The sequence below is a fragment of the Gymnoscopelus microlampas genome (assembly GCF_963454915.1).
Source record: "Gymnoscopelus microlampas genome assembly, chromosome: 13".
In the NCBI taxonomy this organism is placed as follows: domain Eukaryota; kingdom Metazoa; phylum Chordata; class Actinopteri; order Myctophiformes; family Myctophidae; genus Gymnoscopelus; species Gymnoscopelus microlampas.
This window is the reverse complement of record NC_139950.1, coordinates 50,266,522-50,277,632: the sequence shown is the minus strand read 5'-3', so window position 1 is coordinate 50,277,632 and position 11,111 is coordinate 50,266,522.

Below are 11,111 nucleotides of genomic sequence, written 5' to 3'. Positions count from 1 at the left end.
ACTCAGGGGGTCCCTGCTAGGGGCTCTTTACTGTATTACTATGTATAGACACAGGGGGTCCCTGCTAGGGGCTTTACTGTACTATAGGGGAGACGGTGAGTTTCATCCTGGCAGAACTGCCAGTCAAAGCAGACTGGCCAATCACAGCGCGTCCTCACTGAACATGCTTGCAGAGACTCATGGGTAATGAAGTCAAAGACGTTGGCTGCCATGTTGTTTGTGTCCAAAGTGGTCACTGATACCCCAAACTACATAGTGCTGCTTTAAATGACGAAAAAAAACATGAAACTGTGAAATTTGGAGATTAGATATGAGGTTTCTGCCTGACAGCGACGATAATGAAGTTTGATGTGCTGAATATGCGTTACATGATTTAAGAACACTGTTAAAACAAAAGTAATTGATAATAAAAGGCACACAAGGAGAAAAAAAAGATATTAAGATGATTAATTACCTCATATACTAATTTATCGTAGAACTATAGTAAGTCACACCAGGCCTACTATGGAAGCAGTCCACAATGGTTACAATGCTTTATGAATAAACATTTGAAACATATCCTGCGCAAGTGCTGACATTTTTACCATTGAGCTAATAGAGCAGGCCTGCTTGCTCAAGGGATGAATTGAATCTTGACCTTCAGGTCAAAATTCGTGTTAGATCCTGTGTCTAGGTGAGACATGACCTTTGACACAATCTAAATGTCTCAATAGAGGAGCAGGGAGACAAAATACAACCACCCTGATTGTATTAACTCTGAGTCTACCATACAGATTACATTTTATGCATTAAAAAAGAAGAAAGTTACATAGTGCCGCTTTAATTCACACAGATTAATTATCCAACTCCAAACTCGGCAGCTCTAAATAAAAGCTTAAAGCTTAATACATTCATCCTCCTGTTGACACATCAGACACACAGCTTCATCCTCCTGTTGACACATCAGACACACAGTTTCATCCTCCTGTTGTCACATCAGACACACAGCTTCATCCTCCTGTTGACACATCAGACACACAGCTTCATCCTCCTGTTGACACATCAGACACACAGCTTCATCCTCCTGCCAGGTGGACATCACTCATCAGATGACTCAGAGCTGCTCAGCAGAGCCTGTGAGAGAGAGGAACATGTTGACGTCCATCAGGTTGATGTCAAAGTAATCCATTAAAGTAGTAGTAGTTAAAAAATAATACTAAAAAATAATGACTATCAATTACACACCCCATGGATTTTTCTGTTTTTGTTGCATTCCTAAGCCTATAATTTGATGACCAGCGATGATCGGTGATCTATTTTGTAAGAGACTCTGAGCAGCCACCCGGTCATCAAATTATTGGTTTATAGGAATGCGACTAAAAAAAACTAAACAATCTCCATGAATTCAAGGCTTCATGTTGTGTGTAATTGATAGAAATTAAGCAAGTTTTGGGTTAACTGACCTGAGGCCGATTCTAGACATGCACACTTAAAACTACTACTGGAAACCACTAATACGATCGACTTCACACTTGGGAGGTGTATTGCTGTTTGAGAAATACACACTCCCTTGGATTGTATTTTCACATTACTGATACCCATCACTGGTCTAATAGTGGAACTGTTTGCAGCCTGGACCTGAGAGACAGACTCAGAGAATTAAACTTACTGAGGTCCTGGTGGTCTTCAGGTTCCCCCTGTTAGATTGAGATGTTCCTGGATGGGTCACAGCAGAAAGGCTTCTCTCTCCAGCATGGATGCGCTTATGTATTTTTAATGTTCCATACTGAGTGAAACACTTCCCACATATTTCACACCCAAATGGCTTCTCTCCAGTGTGAATTCTCTTGTGTGTCTCAAGGTTTGACATTTGAGTGAAGCCTCTCCCACATTGGTCACAGCAGTAAGGCTTCTCTCCAGTATGAATTCTCTTGTGTTTTCCAAGGCTCCCCATTTCAGCAAAGCCTCTCCCACACTGGTCACAACAGTAAGGCTTCTCTCCAGTATGAATTCTCTTGTGTTTTCCAAGGCTCCCCGTTTCAGCAAAGCCTCTCCCACATTGGTCACAACAGTAAGGCTTCTCTCCAGTGTGAATTCTCCTGTGCGTCACCAGGTTAGACATTACAGCGAAGCCTCTCCCACACTGGTCACAACAGTAAGGTTTCTCTCCAGTGTGAATTCTCTTGTGTCTCTCAAGGTCATTCCTTTGAGCGAAGCCTCTCCCACATTGGTCACAGCAGTAAGGCTTCTCTCCAGTGTGATTTCTCTTGTGTGTCACAAGGTGTGACATTACAGTGAAGCCTCTCCCACACTGGTCACAGCAGTAGGGCTTCTCTCCAGTGTGAATTCTCTTGTGTTTCTCAAGGTTAGACATTTGAGTGAAGCCTCTCCCACACTGGTCACAACAGTAGGGCTTCTCTCCAGTGTGATTTCTCTTGTGTGTCACAAGGTGTGACATTACAGTGAAGCCTCTCCCACACTGGTCACAACAGTAAGGTTTCTCTCCAGTGTGAATTCTCTTGTGTCTCTCAAGGTCATTCCTTTGAGTGAAGCCTCTCCCACATTGGTCACAGCAGTAGGGCTTCTCTCCAGTGTGAATTCTCTTGTGTGTCTCAAGGTTTGACATTTGAGTGAAGCCTCTCCCACATTGGTCACAACAGTAAGGCTTCTCTCCAGTGTGAATTCTCTTGTGCGTCTCCAGACTGGACATTTGAGTGAAACCTCTCCCACATTGGTCACAACAGTAAGGCTTCTCTCCAGTATGAATTCTCTTGTGTTTTCCAAGGCTCCCCATTTCAGCAAAGCCTCTCCCACATTGGTCACAGCAGTAAGGCTTCTTTCCAGTATGAATTCTCTTGTGTTTCTCAAGGTCATTACTTTGAGTGAAGCCTCTCCCACATTGGTCACAACAGTAAGGCTTCTCTCCAGTGTGAATTCTCTTGTGCGTCACCAGGTTAGACATTACAGTGAAGCCTCTCCCACATTGGTCACAGCAGTAAGGCTTCTCTCCAGTGTGAATTCTCTTGTGCGTCACTAGGCTAGACATTACAGTGAAGCCTCTCCCACACTGGTCACAGCAGTAAGGCTTCTCTCCAGTGTGAATTCTTGTGTGTGTCTCTAATTGAGACATTTGAGCGAAGCCTCTCCCACATTGGTCACAGCTGTAAGGCTTCTCTCCAGTGTGAATTCTTTGGTGTCTCTTGAGTTTATAACCTGAAGTGAATTTCTTTCCACACTGTTCACAGCAGCAACATCTTGGTTTAACTGAGGACAGGGCAGGACAGGTATCTGAGGTAGAAAGCACAAAATCAGTCATCCTTTACATTAAGACCAAGGTTGAGATGTTTAACAAATTGGGTGCCAAACACGGTCTGAACCTTGTTTGCAGAGAAGCGCTTTGGTGCCTTTTGATTTGATAAACTTTATTTTGAACTTGCAGATAAAAAAACAAAAACAAGAACCAAGAACAATGAAAGCCACAATATAGAAATACAATACAAATAAAGTAAACAAAAAACATTTAAAATGCGATAATTGATCATCCCTAACATGTTCAAAAGGGAGTAGGAAGAAGCAAACCTTATTTACTCCTAACCCCGTCTTATTTAACATTCGTAATCCATATAAACAATTACAAACACGGACCGAACACGGTCTGAACCGTGTTTTCAGTCGATTTTGTTCTTTTCGTTTTTTTCCACACGGGAGGGGCTGGAGCAGCTCTGGAATCACCCACGGTGATTTTGAGAAGGAAGGGCCTTATAGATCACCGTGCCAAAAAACATGGCTCCCCATCCGCTTCCGTTCTATCTCCTTCTCTAAAACTCCTTTAACTCCGAAACTTTTTACGTTGGGGAAAACGACTCATTTTGTGTGCGCGATTGCTGTGCCATTGTGACCCGCGTGAAAGACGTTATCGTTCCAGGCGTTAGCCAGGACCATCGTCCAAAATGCACGCATGCTTTGTTTCACGTGGAATGCACGTCGTGGAGTCTACAGCTTAAACAGCGCCGCGCAGCTCAACGGTGAGATTTCTGGCACCGAACGTAATCTGTTATTATAAAATTCTGGTACCGAATGTGTTAAACAAAATGTTGTGTCAGTATCTGTTTAGGACTAATTAAGCAAAAAAAAGAGATTTATAATTTTAGGAGAGGGCCCGCCAAGATTGTAACGTTTTTCACTTTTCACTCTTTCACTCGTCGATCTTTTTTACCTACGTATGTAATATTTTCAAGCAAATATCAGCTATCATAAACCATTGTGAGTTATTAAACCGAAAGTGGACGTCTGACGTTACACTTTAAGTGCATATGAGACTAATTGCATGAGTTACTAATGTAACACTGCTAAAAAACAGCATTAAACAAATCGTTTTCAGCTTAAATCAATTATATTTATTTCAAGCAACTGTTTTACATTGTTTACCATTGCATACCAAGGATGTGATAAGATAATGTAAACATAAGGAATTTATTACATTTTACCGGATGGCAGTTTGAGTGAATTCCATGGGAAAACCCATTGATTACACCTATACAGATGCGTGTTACAATTGGGCCGCTCTGCGCTCCACTGCTTTGGCTTTGTTTACAGAACAGAACTAACGTGCATAGCGTAATAAAACAATGTAAACTGATGATGAACAGATATATGCAGACAACCATGTGGATTTTAGCTCAGCAACATTAAAGGAAAGATTTGTAGACCAAAGATACTCAAGGTGAAATATTTTACCAACTTTGAGATGAATCAGTTTTTCTGCGATAACTTTCTCTAGCTTGGATGAAAATACTATTTACTTCCTGGGCACGTCCATTACAGCACTGGTCACATACTGACGTGATGACGTTATGATAAAATTGACCAATCAAGAGAAAACATGCTTGTTGCAACCATGACGCGTTACAATCTTAGCGGCTCTCCCCTACTCATACCAGAATATAAGTGTTACATGCTTGTTCTGTTATTCAAAGTGACCATCAGCAGTTTTCGGACTGGATTCAACACAATTAGTGCAATAACCCAATTAGGCCTGAGGCCCATTCTACAAATGTCTTCTAAATCCAGTTTTCTATAAGTGGTGCTCAAACCTTTTCATGTCAAGGACCCCCAAAATGATATGCATTTAGCTGCAGACCCCCAGAAGCAAAATATTTTGTTCCAGGGACTCCCAGAAGCGCTTTAAATATATATACTCCTCCCTTTTGATACATGGTCTATATAGTCCATGGATCAATCATGCCACTAATTAGAAGGAAAAAGTGCTGCATGACAGCAGGAAATAGCAATGCTCTTCTGTGCAGCTGTGTTCTCCCTTTCTGACCTTGATCAAGAAGTAACAAATAACATTCAGATATACTTTACCAAATGATCATTGTTGGTCCTTTAAGCCAGTGATTGTCAACCGCGATAGATGGTACAGTAAGTGTACCGCGGATACTTGCTAGGTGTACCGTGAGCTTTGAAGAACGTGTGAAACCAGCCCCTCGAGAACAATGGCGCGTCCGTCAATCGATACGGCCGTCATCCGGACCGTTTCACACTCAACCACGCCCGAGTCCATTCAGTGTAGCCGCTACACTGAATATTTGCATTCCTATGGGTGATCACTGTGATCATCACCCATAGGAATGCAAATATGTTGTTAATATTACTGTATAAAAGGGGCACAGGGTACATGCTTTGGCACTCAGTATTATTACTACAAGATGATGAGAGCTCCACCAGCAAAGAAGAGATGCACCCAGGGCCAGAAGACGCTAAATTTCGCCGTCATCAGCAAGACATTGCCGCTGCCAGATCCTCCTGCAAGCAGCGCTGCCGGTGTGTCCGGGCCACCGCGACCTGCCGACGAGCTGGCCGCACAGGGCAGCTGCAACAGCAGCACACACAACAGCGCCGCCGCCAGCGTCCTCGCCGTGCCGCCGGGAACAACAACGGCGACAAGCAAGACGACTACAGCCAGACTGTACCATGATGACTACATCAAGTTTGGCTTCACTTTTATGGGGGACCCGTCTAATCTCGTGTGCGGGGACAAGCTCGTAAACAGTGCTATGGTTCCCAGTAAGCTGAAACGTCACCTTGAGGCCCACCATGGAGAAATCGCCACAAAGGACAAAGACTATTTTGTGAGTTTGAAAGCTACTAAGGCGAGACAGAACGCAAAACAGACAACTGCATTGTTACGCAGTACCACCAGCACCAAGGTTAGTGACAGAGCTCTGGAAGCTAGCTACCAAATTGCAGAGCTTGTGGCAAAGTTAAAATTGCCACATACAGCAGCAACATATATGTTGGCAGGAGCCAAAATCCTGGCTAACGTAATGTCGGGACCAGATGTTGCAGCGGAATTCGAGAAGGTGCCGCTCTCAAACAAGACAATTGGCCGACGCATTGAAGACATGTCTGCAGACATTGAGAGTGCTGTCATACAAAAGATTGTGACGAGTGGAAAGTTTGCACTGCAGCTTGACGAATCAACAGATATAAGTGGACACGCACAGCTGTTGGCAAACGTGAGATTCATTGACGGAGACGCCATCTGAGAGAATTATCTGTTTTGCAAACAACTGCCTGGAAAAACAACAGGAGAGGAAGTTTTCCGGGTGACGTCAGAGTATTTGGAGCAATGGAACTTAAGCTGGGAAAACTGTGTCAGTGTGTGCACTGATGGGGCTGCATCTATGACCGGGCGACACAAGGGACTTGTAAGCAGAGTAAGAGAGAAGAATCCTGGCGTCCTGGTTACGCATTGCTTTTTACACCGTGAGGCGCTGGTTGCAAAGACTTTACCAAAAGACCTCTCAGCTGTGTTGAATGATGCGGTAAGCATCGTTAACTTTATTAAAGCACGACCTTTGAAAAGCCGGCTGTTCGCCACCCTGTGCGAGGAAATGGGGAAGGAACACAAAACGCTGCTGCTGCACACCGAAGTACGGTGGCTTTCCAGAGGGAAAGTTTTGTCCCGTGTCTATGAACTGAGGGAGGAATTACAAAGCTTTCTGTCTGCTGAGCAATCCGACTATGCAGACCTGTTCGCAGATGAGTTCTGGTGTGCAAGACTAGCATACATGGCGGACATTTTCACCCATCTGAACGAACTGAACAGGCGAATGCAAGGAAAAGATGAGAATATCCTCACAAGCACAGATAAACTGACGGGATTTCGGATGAGACTGAAACTCTGGCGTCAGCAGGTGGAGAAGAGCAAGCTTGAAATGTTTCCCCTCATCAACACTGGACACACAATCACTCGTGCTTTGCGTGGGGTCATTGTTGAGCATTTGAAAAGTCTCGAGGAGAGATTTGCCTTTTATTTCCCCTCAACGTCCATGGCAAACTTCGACTGGGTCCGTGACCCATTCAACGAAACTGCTGAAAACGAGAACAGTCCATTTGAGGAGCAAGAGCAGCTAGTGGAAATGAGGGAGAACCGTGGCTTGAAAATGAAATTCAGAGTTCTAAGCTTGGACAGTTTTTGGTTGACTGTTGGAAAAGAATTTCCAGCCATCTCAGACAGTGCAATGGCAGTGTTGCTCCCATTTTCAACAACCTACCTGTGTGAGCTCAGCTTTTCAACCATGACTTACGTAAAAAGTAAACACAGAGAGAGACTGAGAGCAGTTGACGAGGAGCTTTGTGTGTGCTTGTCATCAGTCCCGGCCAGGATACAAACTCTGTGTTCAGCAAAACAAGCTCAAGTTTCACACTAAGACAGTTGTATTGTGACCTAATTTTTTATTTTCTTTTTACAAATCTTTTTTATTGAGTTTTAAAGTATTTTTTCTAAAAAGGACTCAAGTTTCAAACAAAGACATTTGTACTGGCTTAAAAAGTTTTTTTTTTCTTTCTTTCTAAAACAGTTTCACACTAAGACTATTGTGGCCAATTTTTCCTATATATTTTTTTAAAGATCTTTTTGAGTTTTTAAAGTATTTTTCTTGGGAAGGTGAATCCAACTCCTCTGTTCATTGCAATGACAAGTTTATATATTTGTAGGCCAAATTGAACATGTGCGTGCTGTTTTTTAGTTCAAGGTTTCTTTATTATGACATCAAAGCAAAAGAAGTTGTTTCCAAGTATGTTTCCAAAAATAAATCGGTGAAACTGAGGCACTGTCTCTTTCCTTTTTTTTCATCTTCTCCATTCATTGCACTACCCCAAGTTTATATATTTGTAGGCCAAAGACATTTTGTAATGTTCAAGGTTTCTTTATTACATCTTGTGTACATGAGAGTAAATATTATATATATATATATATATATATATATATATATATATATATATATATATATATATATATATATATATATATATATATATATATACACCATATATCTAGGTGTACCCTGGAATATTTTGGCTAAGCCAGGTGTACCTTGGCACCAAAAAGGTTGACAAACACTGCTTTAAGCTGTACAGTCAAGTGGGGGTTTATACTGAGGGCGGAATAAACCTTGTGCGAAGATTTCATGACTTTCAAGTCTTCAACGAACCGTAGCCTCGTGACTCCATTTTGGTCCTGGTTCTTTAACTATCGGAAGGATCGATGCCCAATCAGGGGAAAAAGATGAAGGTACAATAATACCTACTGCTGAATTACACACAGGGGTCATAACTTCCATTGCCTCCTGTCTGAGAGGGTATGGGCATGGACAAACATTAGGTCTATATTGAACTTGGAGTGGTATATGGATTACTTAACTAACTAATCCTCCGTCATTGTCATCTGTGGGCCATTAATAAACATGGAACAGCAGTGTCTGTCTAGTTACAATCAGTTTTGCATAGTTGAGCTGCGCTCAAGAGATGTAGAGAGACAGCAGGCCGTGTATAGGGCTTGCACGGACGGGGGCTGCTGTGGGTTGTGCTCTGTGCTTTTATGAGAGCCTGGGTCACAGCTCTGTGCATACCTCAGATAAGGAAACTGTCTGTGCTGTGTTTAGAGGAAGTATGGTCTAGCTCTGTCTATCTCATAGCAGCTAACTAACGTTACAGTAAGTTATAATGTGAGCTAGACTGAGGCTTCTATTGTTATTCATTCACACAGTCATTCATTCAGTCATTCATTCACATTCCTCCTCATCAATTCCATTCTCCAGATGTGTGTCATGCATGGTGCAGAATAGTCCACCTGTTTGCATGAAAACTATATACTTGTGAGTCACAAGTATCAGTCTGAATGCCTCGGTGTTGGCTATATGCTGAGTGTTTCGCTTGGAGGAGGTCGGTGGGGCCACCGTGACTCAGCGACGCTGTCAATTTCAGGGACACCTGGGTTGATATTTGGAGGGTGCGGGAGGCGTCAGAGAATGCTTGCCTATACGGTGCAAATTAGGCTCCGGCCCTGTTTGAGCACCACTGACGACATCATTTATTTCAGAAAACTGTTAGTATTTAGAAGACATTTTTAGAATCAGCCTCAGGTCTTAATGGGTTAATATAGTTAAACAGTACATAATCTAGATATTTATTTAGTAGAATCTAATCTACTAAATACTGTAAACTGTAGCTAAATCAGTACATACCTATTCTGTGTGACTCGATGACTGGTTTCAACATGGCGGTCTGCATTCTGTTCTTCAGATGGAAAACTTCAGGATGGCTGTTGTCAGGCCTGGATGAGCGGGACTATACAGCCCTGAATGTTTTATCAATAACCCCGGATCTCACTAAATATAAGAATGAAAAGAAACGGTCTCAGATCTATTCCAATCTGGCTTCACAGCCTTCTGTAATGTTGTTCATCCAGGGGAAAAAAGAAAGTGTGTTGTTTTCTTAGAGAGAGAGAGGGAGAGAGAGAGGGAGAGGGAGAGGGGGAGTTACCGGCCAGGAATGTATGGCCTTGTTCATGTCTCTCTCCCCCGTAGTGTGTGTGTGTGTGTGTGTGTGTGTGTGTGTGTGTGTGTGTGTGTGTGTGTGTGTGTGTGTGTGTGTGTGTGTGTGAGTGAGAGATGCGCGCGTGTGTGCGTGTGAGATACACACGCACGCGCGCGCGTGTGTGTGTGATGCGCGCGTGCGTGCGTGTGTGTGTGTGTGTGTTGCGCGCGCGCGTGTGTGTGTGTGTGAGATGCACATGAGTTATAACTTCTACCCCCAAAACCTGCTTTACTGCTTTGCTTTTTTTGCTTTTTACTTTACTGGAGTATTTCCAGTTTTCAGTACTTTTACTTCTACTCCACTAGGCCTACATCTCAGAGGCAAATACTTGTACTTTTTCCACCAGTGGCGTCAGTTCAGCAAAAGCTAGGGTATGGCAGCGCAGCGCGCGTGCATGAGCCCCCCGATATTTTGTGCGGTTCTGGGCGGATTGGGTTCGTTTTTTTCCAGTTTTTGTTTACTTTATTTCGGTTTTAGGGTTAGGATTCGGGTTAGGTTAGGGTTATGTTATTTAATTCTTATTTTTGCCTGATTTTACCGATTTATTATCAAAAAGATTAAACACAATTAAATTTGCAAAAAGTGGGGGGTATGAAATCTTCTCTGTAATAGGAGTATGATAATAATACTTTGGATCTGATGGATAGGGTTCTGTGCAGACTGCAGTCCATTTAGAAACACTTTGGACAGGACCCTACCTGCTCGTAGTGTCACTGTTGCCTGGTCCATTGCTCCTAACATTATCAGAATGGCAGCTGCTAGATCCTCTGATCTCTGATGACCATAACATTCTCCTCTTCAATACCTTCGGTTTTGGTCAAATTACCCCCCAACTTGGAAGCACCAGGAGGTTGTTTGTTTATAATTATTCACAACATGGTCGTTAGTTTGAGTCATGGCGGGGGTCTTATCACTTCTTTTTTCTTTTTCCTCGGTAGCTTTCACTGTTTTAAAATACTTGCTTAAATATGCACACTTTGCAGCTAGCACAGATAGCTCATGTATCCTCTTATATGTTGTTGAGCTCCTGATTATTTTCTTTCCGACTTGTATTCCACCGGCGACACGTGATTTAATTCACTGCTTGTTGTTCACAAGAACGCCTCGTCCAAAAACCCTCGCCCGTCGCCCCAAAAGCCAAAACACACTCGCCCCGGGTATATCTGGCGGCCTCGGTCGGCGAAAAACATAGGGGCGAGTGTGTTTTGGGGCGAGTGTTTTGGGCTGGGTTTCTGCTCTCGTGTCTC